The sequence below is a fragment of the Lissotriton helveticus genome, chromosome 2_2 (assembly GCF_964261635.1).
Source record: "Lissotriton helveticus chromosome 2_2, aLisHel1.1, whole genome shotgun sequence".
NCBI lineage: Eukaryota > Metazoa > Chordata > Amphibia > Caudata > Salamandridae > Lissotriton > Lissotriton helveticus.
Genome location: NC_136060.1, coordinates 439,212,343 through 439,238,127, shown reverse-complemented (window position 1 = coordinate 439,238,127; position 25,785 = coordinate 439,212,343). Strand labels below are relative to the sequence as shown.

General features: G+C 43.9%; 1 pseudogene; it reads left to right on the top strand.

Moving 5' to 3' along the window:
- Positions 1-2,334: 2,334 nt before the first annotated feature.
- Positions 2,335-25,353, top strand: LOC144821675 (ankyrin-2-like; annotated as a pseudogene).
- Positions 25,354-25,785: the final 432 nt, after the last annotated feature.

Genomic DNA, 25,785 nt, shown 5'->3' with positions numbered 1-25,785 from the left:
CGTAGGAGATAACATTTCAGCAAGTGAGGATGTAAGAATAAGGTCAATGCGTGAGGTATTGACGTAAGAATATAAATAACAGTTTAAAGGTGACGGAGTGGCAGCCCAGATAAATTAGTGTATATGGTTGTATAGAAGGAGGAGGAGTTGGACAGTATCCTGAACCAAATATACGGTTAGGGTATAAGTGTGATCTAACCCTAGTAACTTAAGTAAACAACATAGAGAAAAGAAGGTAAAGTGATAAAAGGATTAAGGATTAAACATTGAGAGCAGTCAGTAGAGTATCATGAGACATATTACAATGATCGGCAGTGGGGGTGGACTAAGCAGAGGAGAATAAAATACAATATAACAGAGTATATAACAAGAAGAGGATATAGCATAATGAACATTCATGTTTAAATTGAAATAAGATAGAAGGCGTCACAGTAAAAAGCATAATCAAACGACATAAAAGAAGTGCAAATATAAAACATTGTAAACTGTATGTGATCGAAAAGCTGTTAGCCCGGAGGGAGCTGGAGAATAGAGGGAAATAGAAAATAATGAAGATAAATAGTATAGAAGGGGTATAGGTAGTAGGGTAGTTCAAAAAGGAGAGTCAGTGGAATTAGTGATAAAAATAGAGGGAGGTGGTAAAGGTAGAGTAATGAAAATACGTAGTGTAATTGAGTGGGAAGGAGAATAGTTAAAAGGCGGAATAAAAGAGGGAAAGAAGAGAAAGGGAAGTAAGTGGAAAGAGGGAGTTATAATTATAGATAGCAGGGGGTAATGCATGGTAAGATTACATGGGAGAGAGGGACATATCATCAAGAAACAGTCGTTTAAATATAGAGAATTTAGATAGAAAGGAATGACATATAAATTAAGAGAACATGATCAAAATACAATATTTAAATGGAGGAAGGCTAATGATAATAAGCAGTAATAAAAATTATAGAATTAAAGGCGAAGAAAGATATGCAGTGTAGAATTGAGAAAGAACGACAGTGAAAATAATAAATTTAAACATAGTAACATCAAACATAAATTAATAAAGTGCCTAAAGTGGACAACAGTGAAATAACAATCCAAACATAAATTTGTAAAGTGCACAAAGTAATAAGGTAGAGAGTATTGTGCATATCATAGGGATATGTAGTAGGGGGTGGAGATAAAATCACAGATAAATAGGTGTAACATATAGTGTGAACCACTAGTGGAGAGGGGGGTATAATAAGATGAGAAATGGGGTGAGGAGTGGTAACGGGAGGAAAAAAATGGGTATAGGGGAGAGGGGCTGCATTCAAAGATGTGCAGGGTTGTGGGATGGAAGATTAAGTGATAAAAAAGTGATGTTGGGGCTACTTTCAAGATGTCTGCCGAATTAGTGTAGGTGATGTTAGTCCTTTAACAGTGTCTATAACTCAGATGGGCAGGGGGGAGCAACAAAATGGAGTCTCAGTTAAAAGATGTTGATTGACCGAGAGTAAACAAAAGACAAAATGGGTTCCAATTAGATTAGATTGTCTCGAGGGAAAAAAAGTAAAAGTAAAGATAGTGCGAAATCATGTCATGTCCAAAGATTTCTGGGAAATAGGATGTATGATCACAGGCTTCCCTTCATATGCATCAAGTCTGGGGATTCATCTCCAATGGTAAAGATGGGGGCGAACTGTAAGCTTCCTAGTGCTCCTGTTCGCTTGTAACCGTGCGAAATCCCGCAGTCTTACCGATGCTCACGCATCTCGCGGTACGGGGTTGGAGAGAGGAGTACGCGGTGCACGGCGCAGGCGGCACTAAGTGCAAAGCCTCAAAACAGCGTATTGGAAAAACAACAGGCGCACAGGCTCGATTGGGACGGAATCGCATCAGCAGGGTACGGCGCTCAGTTATTAATGAGCCTGGTTCCAAAAGCGTTCAGTAGAGGCGTGTAACGCACCGAGCGCTACAAGCAGTCACCTCTTCAGGGATTCTCTCACCCTTCCTAGCCGCCGTGCGCAGGCTCCCCATAAGCGGCAGAGGGAGGCCAAAGTGAGTTCCGGGCATCATCGAAGGAGCCAAAGCTTTATGTTCAGATCAAAGATCAAAGCTCCTCAACACGGGAACAGAGAGCTAGTAAATCCCGAGTGGGAAATGCAAGGAGCTCCGATGTCCGGGAGGCACCGCTAGAGACGTTCTCAGGCTCCGTGCAACCTACCGGACCTGTGCAGAGCGAAAGGGAGCCCGAGGCAGAAATTACACCAAGGGAAAAGGCAGCCTCCCAACCGATCAGGACTGGACCGCGGGATCCTCCAGCCTCAGGCAATGAGAGCAGCAGTCCGGAGTGGGGGTAGTCAGCCCCGCAGCGTCATGGACGAGAATCGTAGCGAGAGGCAGCCCCGGAGCCGATCAGGACTGGACTGTGGGCTCCTCCGGCCTCGAGCAATGGGAGCAGCAGTTCGGTGTGAGGGGCCAGCCCTGCAGCGTCATGTACGATATCGCTCCCGGTGGCAGCGGCTGCAGCAGGGGTCATATCCTCAGGCACCACGCAGATCGTTGTCTTCGGGGATCGGACCCCCACACGCAGATCGTCCCAGGCGTTTGGTGGAGGAGAAACACGGTGAGTTTACCACGAAAATCCAAACTGGTTGGGAAGTTCAGATTGGTGATGATATCCAGTCCTGGGGGGTGGCAAAGGAGGGACAGTGAGGCAGTCTATCTGGGGATTTCCACCAAAAGGTGATCCCTAGACCTGGAGCTCTGCAAAGCTGCTCCTCCTCAAGCGGCCATCTTTAGGTGCAGTGAAAGTAGGCACAATTCTGGCTTGAGCTACCTGCAGTACTGGGCTGGAGGACAAGCTTTTTATTTTCCTATAAACTAATCCTAGGCCGACTCCAAGTGCCTGGTGTTTCCCTCTAATTTCTTCCATTTGAGCTGCAAAACTCCCATTTGTAGAGAACAGAACCCCCAGATATTTATATACATCTGTATTGTCCACATTTTAAGTGGCTATATCTAGATGTATGTTCCTAATTTCTGCCTCTGATTAGGGAGTGTTGTGGTGAGATTAATGTTTGGCCCTTTATTTTTTTAGTATTCCACAGTTACGTCCAGGAGTCTATGCATTCCCACTATTGTTCTGCTTATCAGAACCAAATCATCTGCATACAAATATTTGATGTTATGAAGCTGGCCAATCTATTTACAGTGATTAATAGGGGTGGGAGTTCTGCGAGAAACAAATTAAAGAGTGTTGGTGCAAGAACACATCCCTTTTTTAAGCTGTCTTCCGTTGTTATTCACCTAGACATGCGAGAGCCACTTCCAAGTTTTATTCTTATTCACGTGTAGATATGAAGAATTTGCAGTACTTTTAGAAGACCATCTGGTATTTTCCAGCCTGCCAATTTTTGACATAAGATGCTATGGTTCACCTTATCGAAGGCTGATTTATAATCTATGAAGCACAGGTTGACCGGTTGTTTATGTTTTGTTGCAAAATAACTTAATAGGGTAAGGGCCATGATCTTTGTTATGGACCCTGTTTCTTTAGTGAACCCTGTCTGGTTCAGAGGAATGATGTGGTGTCCCTCATCCCAGTGCTGCAACTCTTCCAAAACAAGACCAGCAACATATTTTGTGTCATTTTCGATTAGTGATACCAGACGGTAATTCTCAAGTTTGTTTTTGTCTCTCCCTTAAATATACACAAGATCACTGAGCCATGCCGCGATGCAGGGACTCTACAACAGTTTAGTATAGATTTATAAAGAAACGCCAGCCTCTCTGCCCAATACATGTTTTCTTCTTTCGATATTGCAGGTGCAATCCCATTTGGACCTGGTGCTCCCTCTTGTCGGCCTTTTGAAATGTGCCTCTGGATATTCTATATGTTGATTGCAGATGGGAGATCAGCTCTCCTTCTGGAGTTGCGATCTGTGGCAGCAATTGTGTCATGAGATTTTAGCTGGAAAGGTTGATTTGAAATTTGGTCCGGTTTTTCTAGTGGTGTATACTCCTTTCTGTTTGTGCGAGTGTTAGCCCTCGTATGGAAATGGGTTTTTAAGAAGCTAACCCAAGTGCCATCTGAGATGCTCTTTTTTGTGCTTGTGGCATGGGTTTATTGATGTTCTTTATTGTTCACCAAACGTTTGCTTGGGACTATGTGCTTACTCCTGGACATTTTTGCCGATTTACTACTGCAGTTGCAAAAAGAGCTGCATATTCTGCTAGAAAAGTCTTCCATCTTGTTAATGGGTCTAGCTTCTCGTCAATATAGAGAAATAGTTCTTTGCGCTATGAGCAAGAGTTGGCAGGGAGTCTGTTGTCCATCTTATTCTCTTAATTAGAATTGTGTATATAGCTATCTCCAAGTCTTTTGACGGCTCATGTTCTAGTCATGTAATTATTAAGGCAATTTCCTGCGGACGGTGGCCACTGTCAATCCTTTCTCCCAGTGTATGCAAAGATACTTGTTTCAATAGAGATATGTCAATCAATGTATAATTAATCAAAGATGCTCCCGTGTTTGTTTGATATGATAGTCCTGTCGATTGGTCTTCAGCAAAACGGTTGTGTACTGCACTGAGTCTAAAATGTCCAAGTTTACTTTTTAGAAGTTGGCCTTTCTTGTCTATTATGTGCTTTCTTGTGATTACTTGATGCTGTACCCCCAAGCTTGATTTTGTGCACTAAGGACTTAATTTTATGAAGGGGCATCCATCATATTCATAGGGGGAGGGGAGATGATTTTGCTCCTTTCGCTATTCCTTATATGATGTTTCTAGAGCAATATCTCATTTGGAAGATTTGTCAAAGCTCTGTATTGGGACTCCAATGGGAGCTGACTTTTGATCTGTAGTTTTAGTTGTAATTTCTGAAGGATCTTTTTGGATCAACTCAAGGTTTTGCCTTCCATCCGTAAATTGTTTTTTCCTATTTTGTGAGCTACTCTGCTCCTGGGAGTCAAGGAAAGCCCATCATCTGGGTTTAGATTTTTTTGTAAATACTACACATGTTGTCTAAATATGGGATGTTCAATCAGCCCACTTGCTTGTAGGATTTTCTTGTTTCGTCCTTCCTTCTGTTTTACTCTGTTAATTTTCTCCCTGTTTCCCACAGAGCTTGAGGTACTTTCAGTGGAGGTGTCAACTGGTAAATCCTTTTCTTCCTTACCTATTTTTATTTTATTTATAAAGTTTTATATAGCAAGACCATGACCACCAAGGGTATCAGAGAGCTTTACAGATAATGCAGCAAGGAAGGGTATGGGCAAACATACATAGTCAACAGAGCGAAATGTACAAAAGATTATTACAAATGTACCAGAGTCACGCGAGCAAAACCTCTGCGCTACAAACCGCAGCTCAGGAACCAGGTCAAGTAGGGAAGGCGGACTGAGCCAAATATTTCTTCAAGAGTCTTTTAACTTCCATTTCAAAGCGGACAGTGGAAAGGATCACCCTGACTTCAGGGGGGAGAGAGTTCCAGATCCTCGGCGCTATGCCTGAGAAGGCACGATTATAAGACTTTTTTTCTTGAATTTTTGTGGTTTGAGTAGGAGGGTGCTGGCACTTCGAGATGCTCTTGTATCACAAGAGAGCTCAAGTTTCTGAACGAGGTAACGCGTGGATTGAAGTGGATGGCTTTTTGTGCCATACATGCAATTTTCATTGTATCGAAACTTCATATGGGAGCCACTTGAGGACCAGCAGGTCCAGAGAGATGTGGTTGTATTTTTTAGAACCCGTTAAGAGCCTAGCAACAGAGTTGAGGGCCTCCCTAAGAGGAGCTGTTAATGCTCTGGGCAAGCCACAAAGTGTTTTCTGCCATAGTCCAGCTTTGCGATCACTAATGCTTGCACTGCAATCTTTAGGTCCTGAGCAGGGAGAAGGGGTTTGAGCTTCCTTAGGATGCTGAGTTGGACATTTGCTCCTTTAATGAGGGAGCTGATGTGCTTTTGCATGTTTAGATTTGTGTCTAATATAATACCAAGCGAGGATGCCAAGTCCACGAGGTGAGGTCTATAGTTGAGAGCAGTAAGCTGAGTTAGCCATTGCTCCATGACCGGGGATTGCTTGTGGGGTGGGATTAGGAGGAATTCTGTTTTTAGGACATTTAGCCTCAGCTGGTTCTGTGTCAGTTAACTTTGTGTTTCCAGCAAAATTGAATTGAGGGACAGAATTTCCTCAGGGGAGGCGATCTTCAAATAAAGTTGGGTGTCATCAGCATAGATGCGAAAGTGAATGCTGGACGATTTCAGAATTTCTATTAAAGGCTCCATGAACAAGTTAAAGAGCGTGGGAGAGAGTGCAAACCCTTGTGGTACCCCCAACGTAACCGGTGCAGGCTCGGACAAGAATTGGTTTGTCTTGAAGCTTTGAGATCTATTCTGGAGGAAGAAAGAGAACCAGTCAAGCACCTGCCCAGACAACCCCATCCTGTGTTCCAGGAGGTGAATTAGGTTGTCGTGTTTGACAGTATCAAATGCTGACGAGAGGTCAAGAAGGATCAGGAGACACAACTCATTGTGGTCCACCATTCTTAGCGCATCATCGACAATGTGCGTTAGTGCCGACTCTGTGCTATTGCCCGGGTAGAAACCAGATTGGCATTGATCCAGGAGTTTGAAATGGTCGATGTGGTTGCAGAGTTGGGCAAGCACACATTTCTACAGGAGCTTTGCCAGGGTGGGGATGTTGGAGATTGGGCGAAATGTATACTGGTCAGTAGGATCCACTGTTGGTTTCTTGAGAATTGACGTGACCTGCCCCAATTTTAGGCAGTCTGGAATATCCCCTTGCTGAAGTGATGCATTGATGATCTTAGTCCACAATGTTAGTAAGGAGGATCCAACTTCTGTGAAGAGTTTCAATGGGTGAGGGTCATAGTGATGATTGGAGGGTTTTAGAGTTGATAGTGTTTCATTTGGTCTCTACCATACGCTGTATTCACATGAACTTCAATTTCAGGGCCTTCCCCAGTTTTGATTTTATTTTTAATGTTTCTTTCTGCTGTTCATATGGAGTGTAGTTTGCATAAGTTCAGTGCTTCTAGTTTGTTTAGATCATTCTGTGCCAGGCTTGCTTTCCAGTCATTGTGTCCGGGAGGCCCGCCAGTTTATCTAAAACAGGTGAGCAATTGCAGGTTGGCTCTGTCCTTAGTGTATCAGCTTATGGCCTTCTGATTAGATTTAGTAAATTTGCAATTTTTTCCTAAATTCCCACAGTGTACATTACCAGGGTATTTAGGAAGCTAATCTGGATATCCATTTTGTTATTTTCACTACACCTTCACAAGGAGAAAGGGTCCTAGAGAAAGGTTAACTACAGATTTAATCCCCAGTACAGCTAATAACAACTACAAAATTATCTGGTGGTCTCAGAAAAGGGAGTAAAAACCAAGTTATCACAACACACAGGATTACAAACACCCAGCAAGTATCCAAAGTGTAATGAAAATAGATAAATACATGAGGAAAAACGACCTTCGTGAGATGATAGGATTTCCATCAACTACCAAGAGATGTCAGTGTCCTTACTTGGCTATCCAACCTTTCTACCACGACTCCTCTAGATCACAGAGAGAAGTCATGTGGATCGGGTTGCGACCAGGCCACAGAAATGACAACAGGAGGAGGTGGAAGCAAAAGAAAAGAGAGACCACTTTGGTCATCTACTTGCAGATTTAAAAAAATGGATATCAATAGCTTGGGTGATGAAATTATCAGTGCAGTCTATGAGAGTAATATATCTTGAGTGATTCTTATGTCTTCGCTATTTGTAATGGCCCCCTTGACGGTTTGTGATTCTTCCTGTGTTCACTTTTTTAACTCCCCATGGTCCATTCATGCTGTATTGAGTCTGTCGCCTGCTTTCTTTCTCTTCTAGATGATTTATTAGGTGAGATAATTCTTCCACTCCAAGCGATGAGCTCAGTGAGTTATTAAGTGTAACTTTATCAGGTTTCCACTTTTCCTGGTGTTCCCTGCTGTCATGTCCTGCATTTATGATCTTTGGTTCCGTTCCTTCGGTCCATGAGGTAACATTTTTGTTTTCAGTTTTCACTTTTCCTCTAATAGAGCTGCTAAGGATTGTTGATTGCATTATTATTACCGAGTCGTTGAGAAGGCTTTGATTCTCCTTCTGTGCCTCAGTTTTTAGCTCTTCAAATTGGTAATGCTCTTCACATTGTCCTTCATCTTGCCCTGTTTATCTCCAGGGTTGTTTTGTACCTATATCAGTATCCCTTGTTCTTTTATTGTTACGATAGGACTGAGTGGCTGAGGGAGTCCAGTAATGCTACCGTTGCTGGAATTAATTACTGCTCACACACCTTTCAGATAGCTAAATGTTGCGATAGGCTTGACTCCATATTGGATAGCAGTGGTTCTGATGATTTGAGTAGTGGGCTTCTGTGCTGGTTAGTTATGGCTCTTTGTGTCCCAGATAGTTTGTTGAGTTCAGATTCCATTGGTCTCCCCTTTTTCTGCCGATTTTGCAATATTGTTGGGCCTTGAGGTTTTCTTGAGCGCATTTTCCTCCCTTTATATACCTTTGTCCAAATCCAATGTGATCGTGTTTTGTGTATTTGATAAGTTTATGGTTCCTAAGAGCTGATGTGATTTCCTCAAGAACTGATTTTGTCGGAAGTGCACTGCGTTTAGCTTTTTTTCACCTCTTATTTATATTCTCGTCGATTTTAAGACCTTGTTTTTAAGAGAAGACTATTTGTTGTGCGTTTTTTTCATGGAGGTGTAGCTTGGTCACTGAGGGCTGAGGAATGAGGGGCGGGAGCACACCTCTAATTGCAAGCCATACCCGAACCTAGCTGGTCCACTTCCGCGAGTACTGAGCTCGACCTAATGAGTGCAACTAAATGCCCTGTTCCCTCAAACCCTATGGCCTTTTTGGTGCTGATCAGACATGGTCTCTGTATGGACCTGTAAGGCACTATTTCCTTCGGCACTGATGACACCTCGAAACCCATTGTTTGACAGTATTTAACTGTATTTGAGTAACGCAGGCTGGCATAAGCTGGTGAGGTCGCAAGGCTCTTTTGCTCAGGTGGCCCTTTACAAGTGGCTTGTGGCAAAAGGAGGTGTTTCCCAAGCCCCCAGACCTAGACACTTTGATGCTCCCCACTACCTTCCACAGCTGTACAGAACTCTCACTCCTGCGCTTGACTGTCCTTGAGTAAAGCTTGTTCTGGGTCTTTAGTCCTATGGTTTTGCCACTAGTGTTGGCACTGGCCAACTGGAAGGAGGCGGGTGGACACTCGATGAAAGGCTGCTGCCGAGTGCATTGAGCCCCTATTCATCTGGGCACTGGGCTTCCCAGGCTCCTGCTCCCTGTCCTTCAGCTGCTTCAGCCACCGCCGCAGCCTAATATTGTCAGCTCTGTCCAGCAGCCGATGGCTTGATTCGGCTCTGCAGCTTTGGCAGGTTCAGTAGGGCTGATTTGGTGGGCCCGCAGAAACTTCTGTGACGCCCCTGTGAGAGCACCCCGGTAGGCTGTTCCAGTAGCCTGGCCAGCTACCAAGTCCAGCTGCTCGCCCTCCCAAGTTGCCTGGTCGTTGGCCCCGGCTTCAGCCCTGGTTTACAGCTTCAATTAAGGCGTTTAGCTTTTCAGCCTCAGTGGGACGGCGGGGCTTAAGGGTGGCAAAACAGCAAGTGAGCGATAAAGGCTGGGCAGAGCCGGAAGTGCGTCAACAACAACTGAAGAACTATAGAAAGCACCTGCAAACACTGACGCACATTAGGAAAGTAATGTTTGACTTTGAAGAAGGTATGCCAGAGTTTGTTGAAATCTGAGGACGGGAACAGCATAGACAGAACCCTTTATTCTGTACAAAAGACACTGTTTTGGGACAATGTCGATGAATGTACAGATTGTTGCTCACATTGTTATGCAAGACAATTACTGAAACCATTTAACTGAAAATGTGTATTGTTAATCATTAGGTCATTAACCTTAACAATGTCAATGAGCTCCTACTATCACACTCAGCTAAATTGCATCCTGAGGTAATTGTTAAGAGAACATTCAAGGGTGCATTACTAATGTTTAGTTTACTTATAAATGCAGTGTCAAGGTTTTTGGCAGAATTGTCAGCGATGTTTATATAAAAACTCAGAAGAGAGAATAAACGATCATTTGTGGTGCGACACTTTGATTAAAATGTTATTGGCAGCATTTATTTCAGGCAAATTGACATTTGTGTTAAACAACAAGTGTAACCATTCAGCGCTGCATTGTGTAATGTGTTTTATCACTCAAGAGGTCCAAAGTAAGGAAAGAAACATTTCACTAAATAAGATTGCAAATGTATTAACCTTCCTGCACCTCAAACAGTTTGTGCCCATAGGTAATCTTAATTTGATGAGGTGTGCGACCTTTATTTAAGGATAGACTAATGCTTGGTTCCAAGTCACTCCAACTCAACCTGATAAATTAAAAACCTGTTTAAAATATCTGAGCCTCTAAAATAAAGAATACCCCGTGTTCAACTACCTTTGGATAAAAATAATACTACAAACTTGCTTTTTCTCAGGAGAAAATATACACTTCTATATTTTTTCACTTAAATTAGTATCTGTTGACTTCTGTCTTTTCTCTCCATCAGGAGCACATCATCCCATTTGTAAGAAATCTGAATATTATCCGGGGGGGGTGGCTGCGCACCTCAATAAATAGTCACAACGCTTGTCAGGGGGAACCCTCAAAGTCACTAAATTGACCTGGCCTAATCTTCCTGGTTGATATGACACAGAGCAGATGGTTTAGGGCAATTTGTAAGGTATTTATGCAGCATCAAAGCATTAATAAAGTCAAACTACCAAGCAATACACATTAGAATTAGAAAAATTGAGCAAAATCATTAAATGAATAAAATGACACCAAAAACTAGAAATCTAGCAAGAGGAAGGAAAAGTATGAAATTTGATGTTTTAAGTTGCAATAGCACCAAAAAAGTGCAAGGGGCCTATGGTAATCATTGGTCGTGGTAGACTGGGTCCTAAGCATGATTAGAGGCTGACCATGATGCAGCCCTCTTCAGATGCCCCAACTAAGGGGTCGATTATGATGGCGGACGGACTTGCGTCCGTCCGCCACCACTGAGTATGAGGGACCGTCCGCATGGGCAGCGGCGGTCCCTCCATGGCAATTAGGATTTGACCGCCACCCTGGCGGTCACATCCTGTATTTTTTATATTGCGGCGGGTGCTGCTTGAAGCAGCACCCGCCGCAATGTAAAAAATGACAACAGTGCATTTGCATGCACAAAACGGCAGGCACCGCGCGGTGCCTGCCGCTTCGTGCACGCAAATGCAGTGGGGTACCATAGGTACCCCCCATGTGCACCCTCCACCCCCCCACTCAACCTGGGGGCCCGCACCGGGCCCCCAGAGAAATCACCGTATGCTTTTCCACGGCGGAGAATCCGCCGCGGAACAGCATTTGTTGACCACCATCCTAATATGGCTGGCGGTGTCTGATAGACACCGTCAGCCATGTTAGAGCTTTTCCGCCGCGGTTGGAAGGCGACCGCGGCGGAAAAGCTGCGGACCGATTTTGAGACCCACCGCCATCCTAATTTGGCGGTGGATCTTTTGTGCCTCCCCAGCCGTTTTCCCGCATCCTCCGGGCTGGCGGTGGCTTCCGCCGGCCCGGAGGATGCGGGAAAACCACGATCCTAATCGGCCCCATAGTTTGGTCCACTTGGAGGATTCATCTTGGGCCAGGCAGTAAACTGTACCTGAGGAAGTCTTTATAAAGTTGGATAGGCGTTGGGCAAGATACCACTGAAGCTATTTGTTTTGGCAGGAAAAGCTCAGTACAGGAGAAACTCCAATTTCACTCACAGGGAAGTCCACCCACAGCCCAGATACTTTTGGCTCCCTTGCCCAATCAAGAATTTTTTGTTTGGGCTTAATCACTTTTCTGAACATTGGAATCTTTCAGCAGGGCAATACTGAAGCTCTATAGAACGCTGAGATCCAGGAGGCCAGACACTTTCTTGCCAAGTTCAGTCAAACTAAATTTCCTGCTGCAGAAAATCTCCAAGCAGGAGAAACCTGATTTTTTAAACCAGCGAGGTTGGGCTTTGGTCTGATAGGCTGGGGTAGTTTGTTCAGGTCCTCTGAAGTTCTGGAACTCCAAAATAATTTTCTAAGTCAGATGTGTTCAGGGGTGGTAGGAGAAGTCTAGTTACATAGAGCAACTGGTCCCAAAAACTCAGAAACAGCAAGTGGGGGTCAAGACTCACTCCAGCAGAGGTGGACAGCAGGGTCTAGGCCAAGTCCAATTGGAACTTATCAGCTGGAAACTTCTTGAAAGGCTTTTTTCAGCTTTTGTAGCACTGTAGTACACAGCAAGTAGGCCAACTGACCCTTTGAGTTAATTTTTTTATCCTGAGCACAGAATGTAGAAAGTCCAGTCCCTGGGGACTCCTTGCAGATCACATACAGTAACCCAGTCTTCACTCTTCTTCCTCAAGTTGAGCAAGTTTTCTGAAGATGGTGTCTGAGGGGATATTTATGCAAGGCAGTAGCTGTTGGGAAAAGCTCTGAGTGGGAAAATTCCAAATTTGTGCCAAGGAAGTCCTCTCACTGGTCAGATACATTTGGAGCCTTCACGAAATCAAGTTGTCTACATTCTGACTTAGGGCCCATTTTACCTCTAGCAGATGCATTCAGACCATCGAAAATTGGTGTCCGTCCATCCACAAGTGACACTGTTCTGCAGCCTTATTTATATGTTTGTGGTTTGGCGGACAAAAGTCTGTCAATCCTTCGCTGTTATCTCCGGGCGCAGACTTCTCTGCCGACAAAGTAAGAATAGAAAAGCTGCTGACGGTGGAATCCCTGCCACACCTCTGCTCTCCAAAACTCAATGTTGCTTTCCATCGGCGATCCCATGGTGGCTAAACCTCCACACTTGAGCTGGTAGGTTCAAGTGAATAAAGGGGGGAAGCTACCTTTACAACCACTTGTAATTTAGTAGTCACAATGAACCTGATGTTGCAACGTGCTGCATACCTGCCCTTGGATATGGACAGCAACTCATCACATCAGCACCATAATATGATGTAAGTGCGCCTAAATTCATGGTATTTGGACTGTACACATATGTAACATTTTCTCTTAATAGCACCTCAAATCTTAACCCTAAAATTTAAAATGTATGTTTAAATTGTAATATCTATAAACTAATAAAAGTTTATTGTTGAACTGAATTGTAAATTAAATAAAGTGCACATATGTTGGGATATACTGTGGACCAAGTTGTTTACACAGTGTCATCGTCTGTCATCATAAAAATTATCAATTTTATAATACAAGATTTCAAGATTATGACATTATTTATGTTGAGCAAAGTGTCTCTAACATCTGTGAAACACTTTCACTGTTAAGTGTTTGTCATAGACCCCTAATTTGAAAGTTTCATATTCTACTATTTGATCATAAAAATATACCAATTTACACAAAAATGTAATGGGTTACCACTGAATTATTTATATTTTTTCTTTTTTTATTACTTTGCCCTGCCTTAAGGATGACCCCAAACAATGACTCCCCTCACATCTCCTGTTATATCAATATCCCGGGCATATTTCATTGATATGGTTCCTTTACCTATTTGTGTGATGAATTGGGTTGTTGGATGTCTGGGGTGTGAGCCCTGGTCAAGTAATAGCCACCATCCCCTGAAAAGTGAGCCACAAAGGATCACTAGGTTAACCCATGCTTAACCCTGGGTAGCTTTACACAAAAAGTAGTAAGGCTATGTAGTGTAGTTCCTATATTCCCAATAGGCTTTGCGTGTTGGAATAATATACACTATAGATTTGACATAGGACTGAGGTCAGTATGTCTCTTTCGAGTATACTAAATTTAAGTGTGAGTGCCAGCTAGCTCAGAGGTCACTAGAAACTTTCTCGAATAAACAAGAAGGGATTATTTTCTGACAACCGCATAAACATGACAATTTTGTTTCCCCAAGAATCGAAAAGTATCTTCAGAGTCGTGGAATCAATAGATACCTAGTTCACTCAGTCAATCGGGCATGCTTCGTTTCTACAGAGTTGCATAAAAAAAGAGAGACGGGCGTTTCAATAAAAGGGGTTTATTGAACAGTCTTCTTTCTCATGCAAGAGAGGTGTACTGCTACAATCGTTAGACAGGATGCAAAGTATAATGCATACAGCGTAAACAGTAATATAAAATAATACTGTAATAGCATTGGCTGTTGCTATGACATATAAAAATACATACATAAATAACACAGGATAAAATACTCAACTGGTGCTTTTAAAATAAGCCTACCCCAATGTACCTAACCTAGGTCTAGTACCAGGGAAGAAATAGGTGCTGTCTTTTAGCATAGGTTTAGTTATGCCAAGAATTGCCAAAGGTTTCTCTAGTTTCTAATCAGCTCCATACTTTAGAATGAGAGAGGTTGGTATCTCTTTCACAGACACGATTTCCCAACACCTCGCAAGGGGAGTCAGAAACACTGGAGCTGGATTCTCGGCAGAGGATGACAGCTTCTGGTCAGTGTGTCAGCTGGGGAGTTGGCATCCTTCGGCACTTGCTGTAGTGAGCTGCGTCGTTAAAGTAGGTAGTCTAACTGCACCAAACCACACCATGCTTTACTATAGCAAGTGAAGGTATATTTATACCTTGAAGGTGTTTAGGAATGCCAGCTTTGACGTAAAGTCGGGCATATGAACGTCATGGACAAACCCCTAAGGAATAGTTGTTCATGCATAATAATGAGTTTCTTGGAGAAATCAATATTCAGGCTAGGGGAAGTCCCTTCTGCTTAAGAGTCTGGTTTTCCAAGAAATTGTTGTGACGTAGATGAACGGATATTAGAAGCCATGCCTATATTTGGGTAGCATGGGCTATGCCTAAATAAGGACTGGTCTTTTATGCCTATATAAGGGCAATGTGAAATGTACCTTTATAAGGGCATGAATCGGGTAATTAATGCGGAATCTAAAATCAAACACAACAGCTCATATTAGATACAATGTGTAAAGTATTTATGCAGCATACAAACATAAATAAGGTGAAAACACAACACAAGAAAAATCCTAAACCACTTTTAGAAAGTGGCTGTTTTCTTGTCTGACCTTTCTGTATGCCTCTGCCTGTTTGTGAATTGACTGTCTGGTTTGTGAGTGACAGGGGATGGGGTGGCTCCAGGAGACTGGGTAAGTCAGCCTAGGCTGAAAAGCTCCATCTGCATCTTGAGTGGAGGGGGGAGATAGCACTTGGGCCTGAATAGGGCTGTGCCTGCCTTCCACAATGCTGGCTCCACCTCCTGCTGGGTGGCTGACGACCCTGTCCCTCTCTCTCAAAGGAAGAACGTGTCCACTGGCAGAAAGCACCCAGGACTTGTTTTGGATTGTGCTCAGAGCCCTCCTGCACAAAGGGATCAAATAATTTTTGGGGTATAACCACAGGACCCCAAACCCCTGTACTTTAGATCATCCTGGAATCAAGAAGGAACATCTGCCAAGGAGAAAAGCTGGAAGACTGAAGAGGAAGGACTGACCTACTGTTTGTTTGTGGGCTGACCTGGAGTTGCTATTCTGCCAAGGAGAAGGGAAGGACATTGCTGTTGCTGTGTCCCCTGCTTGAAGAGATATACAAGGAATTGAGGAGAGCTGGCCTCCTGTTAAGAAGTCCCAGGAACAAAAGGACTTCACCAGCAGCTTCCCCCCTGAACTCTGCTGTGTGAGTTCTGCCTAGAGTGCTTGATCTAGTTGTGGGCCCTCTGGAGGTTGTTTCCTGCTGTTTGGGGAGCTGGAAAAGAAGAAGAGACGAAGATCTGCAATTTTGCGCGCATTGTTCGCTTCCGGAGCGCATTGTCGACAGTGCGAGAAGATTCCCGTCGCCGCGAAGATCATCTCAGTGCCTGTTACATCTGCAAGACCCGACACGATGCTCGCTTGTGGAGCGCATCGCCCCGGTACGGGAAGATTCCTGCCGCTGCGAACATCGTCGCAGAACCTGTCATCACTGCAAGAACCGTGTCGCACCGCTTGCCTACTGAACGCATCCCGTCACTGCAAATATCGTCGCAGAGTCCAGCACTAACGCATTGAGGCTCCGCGACAGAAGAGGATCCACGCTGTGCCGCGCATCGCCGCTGCACCGAAGATCGACGACGCCACGGAGATCGTCTCATCGTGCCTGTGCGAGATGCTCCCTACCGGAGAACCTGCAAACCGGAATCCATACAAGGTATCGCATCGCCCCCATACAGACCGGATTCAACGCAACCCTTGGAACTTTTGTCGCATCTGCAGGTATTTTGGGCTAAAAGTGGTGCAACTGTGGATTATTTTGGTGCAAACCCTTGAACTCTTTTAAAAGTCTTATTTAGGAACAGTGTATGTTGGATTTTTGTCGTTTTGGTCTTGTGTAGTCTAGATAAAAATACTTTATTTTTCTAAACTGGTGTTGAGTCCATTGGTGGTGTTTTCACTGTGTTACTGTGAGTGTTGGTGCAAATACTTTACACATTGCCTTTGATAAGCCTGTCTGCTCGTGCCAAGCAACCAAGGGGGTGAGAAGGGTTTATCGAAAGAGTGTTTCCCTCTTACCCTGACTAGAGGCAAGGGTCCCTATTTGGACATTGGTACCTACCTCTGCCAACTAAAGACCCCCAGATCTAACAGGAGGCTTAGGGTGATGTAGAAGAATTGCCAAAATAAGATAACAGTGGTGAGGTAGAAGGGAGTAATTTATGACAAAATATTATAAAATTCGTCTCAAGAGGGTAAATATCTGTTCATAGGCATGAATGCAAAAGTATCAATTGTGGTCTGCAGTTGACAGACTCCTGCCGTCTTTACTTGATTAGTAAGCTGAAGTTGTTGTCCACATAAGGTGGTTTATTGGTTATGTGTACTACTGTGGATACTAGATGGCAGATTGGAAATTCTTGACTTTTATACTGTCATTGTGTAATTATCAGCATGGCATATTTGGTTTTTGAAGCTCTTACATTATGCTACAATTTTTTTGATTCTACCTAAGTATTAGCACAAAAGTGTCATTGGTGACTTATTGAATGCGTAAGTTACCTTGCTTGTGGTATACAGATGTACAATCTTTTGAATGTTTTTCCTTTTGTGGTACTTTGTATTGTACTAACATATACTTATATTGTCACAGCTGGCATCATTGTAGTGGGTGTGATGAATAACTAGTACTCTGGTGTGAGTATATACATATATGAGGCTCTTGGTGGTGGTTTTGATGGGATCTTCTCCCTCATGTCGGATGATCAGCTCCTCCTCAGGGTGACTGTTGGCTCAACAGTTGCAGGGTTAGAGGTGATGGCAGGTGGTACCTAAGGTTGCAGGGTCTCCTTCTTCCTAGAAGAGGCTGGTGTATGTTCCTCCGATGTTGTGGGTCCATGAAAAGGGGTAGATGACTCACAAATAGCCCTGTATATGTCCCAAGACCCATCTTGCTCCTCACCATAGAAGGAGCCGAAGACAGACATGTCCCCCACTCAATGAGGTCATTGTGTTCCCGCTGAAGCTGCTTAATATGACCAATTAGCTCTCTTTGTTGGTCCACAGGGAAAAGTGGTGACTACTGGCTGTTGTGGAGGGGGAGACACAGAAAAGGGTGGTATAAGTGGCGGTAGAAAGAGTGAGGCTCACCCTCACAGCCTGCCAAGACAAACCTGATGGACAAAGGGGCTTCTCATCTGGATCAGTACAAGCAGGAAGGATTCTGCAGGAGTTTAAACAGGGGCCAAAGTTGGAGGTGTGGCTTCTGCTCTGGGACCTAGTCCTACAATTTGATATGAGATGATGATTGTTAGTGCATCTGGGTGTAATAGTACACGTTTAATGGTATGTATCAACTTTTTAAAACTCATGATGTCTATTTATTAAATCAGAAAGTTGAAAAAAAGCTTTAGATGCATTTTTGGGATGTTAAGTGGCAGGAGATTTAACCTTAATTAACATATTTTATCTATTTGAAAGCATTATGGCAGCTGTAACATTGACCTCTAACGGGCTAGCTGCTGTTATGAACTGCACTGAAGAATTACCTATTGTAACCTATGGTTATTGTGAGATGGAAATGGCAGTTTAAAACTGCACCTACATTCTGCAATCACAGGCCTGAGACATGTTTAAAGGGCTACTTAAGTGGTTGACTGCAGGAAAGTGGGGTGTTGGCTGAGTGGGGTGAAACCCTGTACAAGCAAAAGCTACAATTGATATCACCGTAAAGCACCAGCAAACCCCAAGTTAACCTGTGCTTAACACTCAGGTAGCTCCGCACAAAGCAGTACGGCTTAACTTAGAGGCAAGGAGTGAACACAAAAATGATACACCAATTTAGAAATATAGAGTAACCTTCTTTTAAATGAGCACAGGCTGGACACAGAACCAAGTTTGGCCCACTGAACATTGTACTTTATGTCCTTGGTGCATAGTCTGTGTGGTTGTTTTACGGGGCCTTACATCTCTCTACATTGGCTCCGATAAGCTGTGCAATAAGATGCTGAAGGGTTTGGGGTTGCTCTGTGTCAGTTCCAATGAAGCTGGCAACTGTGCAGCAAGGCTTTGCAGGACTATGCATTGCTCAACATTGTTTCAGGTTGGTTCTGATGAGGTTGGCAGATGTACAGCAAGGCTTTGTGTTGCTTTCTGTCACTTGGCTTCAAATCTAATGGTGACCACAGCTGGGCTAGCAGAGCAGCTTTATCTCTACTTCCAGGAGTACCGGGCTGGGGAGGTACTACTTGGGGGTTTGGACTCACAGCAGGCAGAGTCCAGGGGCAGGGTTCAAGATAAGTGGAGGCGTTTCTGTCTCTGAGGCTCTGATTATGAGGGCAGCCAACTATCCCTTAGTGTTACTTTGGAGTTCCTGGTTTCATGTTGCAGGTCCAATCCTCCTTCCTCAGGCAGCAGAGCAGCAAAGCAATAGGACAGCAGAGCATCAGGGCAGTCCTTCCAACAGCAAAGCATCAGGGCAGTCCTTCTTGCAGCAGAACATCAAGGCAGTCCTTCATGCAGCAGAACAACCCTTCTGAATGCTCCATATGTCCAAAATTGATCTGAACGGTGGGGCCTGAGGATCCACTGTGTATGAAGTGGGCGAAGGCTGTAGATTCCTCCCTCTACAGAGGTGCCTGGAATCGCCTGCCTCCCTGCCCTGCAACCTCTCTAGGGACACAAAAGACTACTATACATTTCTTATTGAGAGTCCTAAGGCAGAGCTTTGAGGATGTGCAAGTGTGGTATCTGACAGTTCCGTCCCCTATCAAGTCAGAGATGTCCCATCCTGCCAACACCTATTCTCCCTTTGTCTTATTGTCTGGGAGTAATATATAAAGCCAGCTACACCTAGAAATGTGACCCAAGATAAAGGCTGCAGGCACCAAATGGTTTGCAACATTCTAAAAGTGCCATTTTCAGAATTGTGCCTTAAAATCTGACTTTACCTTTAAAGAGGGTTTCAAATTGGAATTCTTTGGACACCAACCTCAACATTTCTACCTTTTCCCGTTTTATCACTTATAAAATGTAATAAGGTAATCCAATGTTATCCTATGGGAGAGGCAGGTCTTGCAGTAATGAAAAATTAATGCAAACATTTTTCACTAACTGGACATTGAATATGGGCTGTTTAGGACCTATCCTAGAGAAGGTTTAGGTCTGGCAAAATGTGTATTTTTCCAGGCCAACATGGCAGTTTAAAACTGCAAACACAGGCTGTAATATCAGGACTCATATATTTTTAGAGGGCTACTCAGGTAGGTAGCACAAAGAGTGCTACAGGCTCACTAGTAAGGGAATAATTTTAAAAAATATCTGTCCAAGTAATCCAATCAAATGATCTGTCCCAAACCATGATGGTAGGACATAAATCATAACTATTTTGAATAATATTATGAAGACATTAATTATGGTGAAAAGGCACATGAAAAAAATAGACTCAATCCTCATATTGAGTATGTATGATTCAGGGTTACAAATCAAATCATTTTACAACAGCATTAACCTTGCCAGGTCAATTGCAATGTTGGAATGAAAAAGTAAAAGATTAATGTCCGTAAAGTCTATTGTTCTATTTTCACCATCAAGATAAAGCAAAAAATGGTCAAGAGCCAGAAGTGATACAGAAGTGAGCTACAGAACTGTTTAGGGACATCACTAATCATCAGCTAGGCTATACAGAAGATGAACGGAATGCAGAGCAAATCAAACATCCACTCCCAGTCAGAGATATGGGTTAAATCCATTGTTCTTTTGTTCACCATACCGCCCCAGTTTAGACCCAGTTATATGCAAATCAGTCTTGACCCTGTGCTTCATGGGAACATGCCCAAACTGCCATGCCTGAACCTCCCTGGACCGGAAGCTAGCATCCTGGGACCGGTTTTGGGGCATCACTCCTCATCACACAGGGTAGCTTGAATCCAGTGGCACAGTGAGCCTCGGACCCATGTCTGGGCATACCTGACGCACTTAGGGCAAGAAAGGAAAAGGCACATAGATGATGGGCGCAATGCAGAGTAAATCAAGCATTCATCCCCAGTCAAGAGAACTGGGTTAAATCTATTGTTCTTTTGCTCACCATGGTACCCCAGTTTAGACCGAGCCATTTGCAAACAAGCCTCCTGGGACCGGTTGAAGGGGTCACTAATTTGCATATGGTTGGGTCTGAACTGAGGTGGCCAAGTGAGCTCAAGAACTATGAAAGATCATCCCAGATCTATTACTGGAGGTGAGTGGCTAAAAAAGGTTCAGTGCTCCGTCCATCATGTCCTTTTGTTTGCTTTGTTCACCCTAAGTTGGCAGGGTATGCCAAGATGTGGGTCCCTTGCTCATTTTGCCACTGGATTCAAGCTAGCCTAGCTGATGAGGAGTGTTACCCTGAAACAGGTCCCAGGATGCTTATTTCTGGTCCAGGGAAGACCTGGCTTGTCAGTTCTGGCTGGACTGTTCCCATAAGGAACAGAGTCAAGACTGATTTGCACATGGTAGGGTCCGAACTGGGATGGCTAAGTGAGCGAAAGAACGATGATGGATTCAACCTAGATTTATGAATGGAGGCAAGTGTCTGAAAAGTTTCCGTGCTCTGTCGTCATCTCCTTGTGTTTGCTAAGATCCAGAAGAGTCACATGAGAAAAGATGGACTTGTTTTGTTTTTCTATCAAAATCAGTGTTGAACTTCTCACCGGTGTGGATTCTGGCCAGAAGCCACACGAATGAGAAGTTCCATGCTCTGATTTACTTCTTTTTCACTTTGCCTCCTAAATCAATACCTGGTGACTCTTCTAAGCATGATTGGACTCATTTTTTGGTATTGATAGAATCGATTATTTTAGTGGATTTGATTGGCTAGCGTCAATTATTGTTCAAATGTAGTAGGGGACATCTTTCTAATTCCAATTTACTATGGTGGTCCTGTGGATGGTCTCAATTACTAGTGACATTAGAGACTAAAACACAGATGACAAGTCCATCTCTTTTCATGTCACAGTTGGGGATGTATAATTTATTTACAATTTTTGGAAAACATTTGTGACAAATGATTCCCTTGCTAGCCACTTACCTTTACTCATAGATTATAGCCATGCTTGTAAGGGATTATTTGGTTGCCCTTTTTCTTGACCAGCAGGCCCACTAGCAGCATTTAATTTACAGACCCTGTGCACATAGGGTACCACTTTACTAGGGACTTCCAAGTGAAATAAATGTACCAATTGGGTGTAGGCCAATTTCCCATGGTTAAAGGAGATTGCACAAGCATTTTAGCTCTGGTTAAAAGTGCCAATAAAACTGGGTTCAGAAAACAGGAGGGTGAGGGCAAAAAGTTTGGGCATGACCCTGCAGAGAGGGTCAAGTCCTCAAGTTATATAATGACTTAGCAGCTTTCTTACACCTAAAAAGTAATTATTACTGTTTTGACCACTAATAATTTGTACAACGGCCACATCAAGAACATAACATGCATTTACTTACTTAAATCCTATGGCTCCGGGTGATTTCATTTAATTCCAAGGACATCTCTAGCCTTCAAGGGAAGATTGGATCATTCATATGGGCCACAAAATCACCCAGGATTGCCTGGAAGAAATTGAGGAGAGGGCTGAAGATGGGAGGTCTGGTCCTACCCGATTTATTTTTATACTGCCATGCCTTTCATTTTAAGAATTTCAGAATGTTGGCCAATAAGTTGGATTCCTCTTGACAGGGCCGTCTTTTTCAGGAAAGGTTATGTGATCAGCCACAGGGTCTGGTATGTTTTCTTTTTAAATTCGGGGACCACATTTTTTAAAAAAAAGTCTGCCTTAAGATCTTACAGGCGGCACTTAAGAACTGGGGATATATCCGGAGAGCTTTGGGGATACCTTATTATAACTTACAGGCTCCAATATGGGATTCCCCTGGCACCCCGGAATGCCTTTTAGATCAACTGTCACAGTCACTTAAAGTAGCTGGTTTTAAAACGTGGGGCGACCTCTGTGTTAATACTAGGCTTAAGGACTGGGAGTCCTTTGCGAATCTAACTAACAGGTCCCTCACCAGTTGTGTGCATGGTGGGCAAGACAAGTATGGGGGACCGGAGAGGACACTCCGATCCTAGATTTCATCAGTAGAGGGAGAGTCTGGAAAGGGGAGGTATCGTTCTGGTGCAGGACACTCACGGGAGTAAAAGACAGTCTTGACTCTGAACTGGTGAATCTTTGGGGCAATGTTTTAACTGGGACTGCTGAGGAGGTACAGAGAATTTGGACTGATGCATTCTCTATGTCTCAGAGATTATTCAAACCAGCAAACCTCAGAAGAAATCACCTGTTTACAGCCTATAGGGTATATTGGATACCAGCTAAATTGTCTAGAATAACAGCTGATAACTACTACTGTCCTAGATGTAAACACCCATCAGCGGACGATCAACATATGTTTATAGACTGCCCAGAGATTGCTAGTTATTGGGCGGCAGTATGTAGTTTTTTAGAGGAGGTCTTATTAACGCCGATCATATGTTGTCCCACATTAGTCTTTTTTGGCTTGCCACAGGGATATCTGATGAATGATATGGCTTCACAATTTCTGTTCTATGTGATTGTTATCGCCAGAAGAGAAATATGTAGGGAATGGAAATCGGAGGCCCCACCTAGATTCGCTGATTGTCTAAAAAGTATCATGATGATCAGCCAGTCAGATATGGCTTGTGGCGGAGTGAGCGCTAATAAAATTTGGTCTGCACTAGAGGCCTGGTCAAGGGAATAACTTAGGTCCAATGATTATGGCAGAGGTTTGTGGTCCGGTCCTCCCTGGTAACCATGACGGTCCATTGAGATAAACAGGAGTTGGACAAGGAGACAGCCTACCTCTGGGTGAACCCTGTATGCCGCACACATATACCAGGGGCGGAAATCAAGTTTGTTTGTGTGAAAGGCATAGAGAGATCCCATCTAGAGCATACATCTTCTGGTGGCATGTATGAGGACACAAAAAAAAGAGTCAACTGCCTGAAGAATTTTTGAGCCAAGGATGTGCTTCTGCTGTGCGAGCATGCCTTTTATGGATAACTGTCAGGCTGCCATATCGGCATAAGCACACAGATTCACAAAGCTTTATTGTCCTGAGAGTCCGGTCCATCAGGGTGGGCTTTTTGGCTGTTGGGTCTTGCAAGATTTTTTGGTATACACCAACACCCAGTGGAGGTACTGCTCTGGTATTTCTTAATAAGGTGAGGAATCAGCGGTTCGAGGTATCCATCAGAAGAACAAGCTGGTGGATACTATATTTAACTGCATGTTCCTCACCAATCCTCTCACCTCACAGTTCTGTGGAATGGACTTTTTTCCCATCTAGAAAGGTCTCAACATAGAGATCTTCACATAAGTCACTCCAAATTCCTGATGGGCCCTGCATCTGAGTGTGGACAAGCTTTGGAAAGCAACTGATGTCTGTTCACCTGAGTGGCATGTATATGTGGCTCTGCTTGTCGCTTCCGGAGTGGACCAACATCAGCACGGAGCCACACAATACCTCCTATTAAGACCAGGAAAGAACAGAGGAGAGACTAGCTCACATTGCTGATCACCTGGGCTTCAGTTGGACAGAACTCATCAGATCAGGGTGGAAACCCCCAACTCGCTGCAAGACCAGAGCCACGCGCTGTTGAAGTACTGGCTGGATAGAGAGGGGAAAAACGCCACAGATACTGGCATTATTCATTTTCTCACCAAAATTAACCGCACGGATATTGTTCACCTAATGGAGACCCGACCTACGTCACCTGCCTTAGATCACGTTAATCACACCTATGGTGAAATAGAGCAAACAATTGTGCTGGATCATAGCAAAGGATTTTCTGCACTCCAGGAAGACTTGTACAGCCCAAGACAGAGGAGCAAAGAAGATCACACATCCCCTAAAGACAATGAGACATCTGATTACCCTCGCCTAGTCTCGGAGGAGGACATGTCTGTCAGTTACTCGTCATTTCTGGATAGCACTCAAAGGACAGAGGCAGACATGTCAGTCTCTGAGCTCCTCCGACAAGTGCAGAAGGAGGAAGTGGAAGCTGAGTACTCAGAAAAGCAGCACGTCTTGTCTGAAAGTTGTTCACCCAACGACCAGAGGGAATATTTCGTCACGTCTCCTGAAGGAGATTTACCAGCTGCAGCCAAGGCAAGGCAAAGAGTAAGTTCCCATGGGGAAGATTATGAAGAAATTACAGTAATGCCTGAAGGATACGAGAGGCCGGTGTTTGATGATAAGGAAAATTCTCCCATCGTGCAAGAACCTGAGGAGCAGCCTTTCCAGCAGGAAGACTTGTCGCCAGGAGGCAGAGATCTTGCCATCGAAGAAGCCACTGATGATGAGTCACCTGCAAAACATGAGAGGTGCAGTGAAGCTGGGTCATTTGAAAAGGTAGGTAGCATGTCTGACATTCCACCAAAAACAGTAACGGAAGAGCAGTATACCGATGAAAATGGTTGCACTGTTGTAAAGAATATTACACGGAAGATCATCAGGGGATATGTTTTCCCAGACGGCACAGAAAAAGAGGAAGTCATTGTCCATGGAGAGCCACAGGAGCCAGTTGATGTCTAAGAGGGAGATGCATACTCTAAAGTGCTCAAGCGCACTGTGCTGAAGAGTGACAGTGAGCATTCTGAGATGATTTTCTCTGAGCCCGGAGTTTTATCAGAGGGTGTTAAATTTCAGTCTGAGCAAGTGGAATGCCGCAATGTCAGCAAAGTTATAAACACCACTGTGGTGCACGGCGAGCGAATGGAAAAACAACTCGGGGACCCAGGTTTAGCCGCTGATCTTCTATCAGCCAAAGATGACTTTGAACAGGACGATGATGAGTAAAGCCAGGGATGTATGACATTACAACGCATGCTTTTACATCGCATGCCTTTACAACGCGGTATTTACAACGAATACCTTTACAACGCATAATGCTTTTGGGCACTGGATAGTGAATAGTTTAATTTACTATTCCAACTCCAGTCCCCGTGGATAGTAGGGAAGGTGTTAGATAGTACATTAAACCTATTCCCTATCCTAGAGCGCCCCCCAGCGCAATGCGTTGTAATGGTTTGCGTTGTAAAAGGTGCGTTGTAAAGGCACTGCGTGGTAAAAGTTGCGTTGTAAGTGATATTTACCGCCCGAAGCGCTGCAGCAGGACGATCTCCAGCGTGACCTCCAGCAACTTCTTCGCCGTTTCTGCAGAGAAGAGCAAGATGCCAAATGAGCAACTGATACAGTTCACATATCCACACAGTATGCAACAGCCTTTTT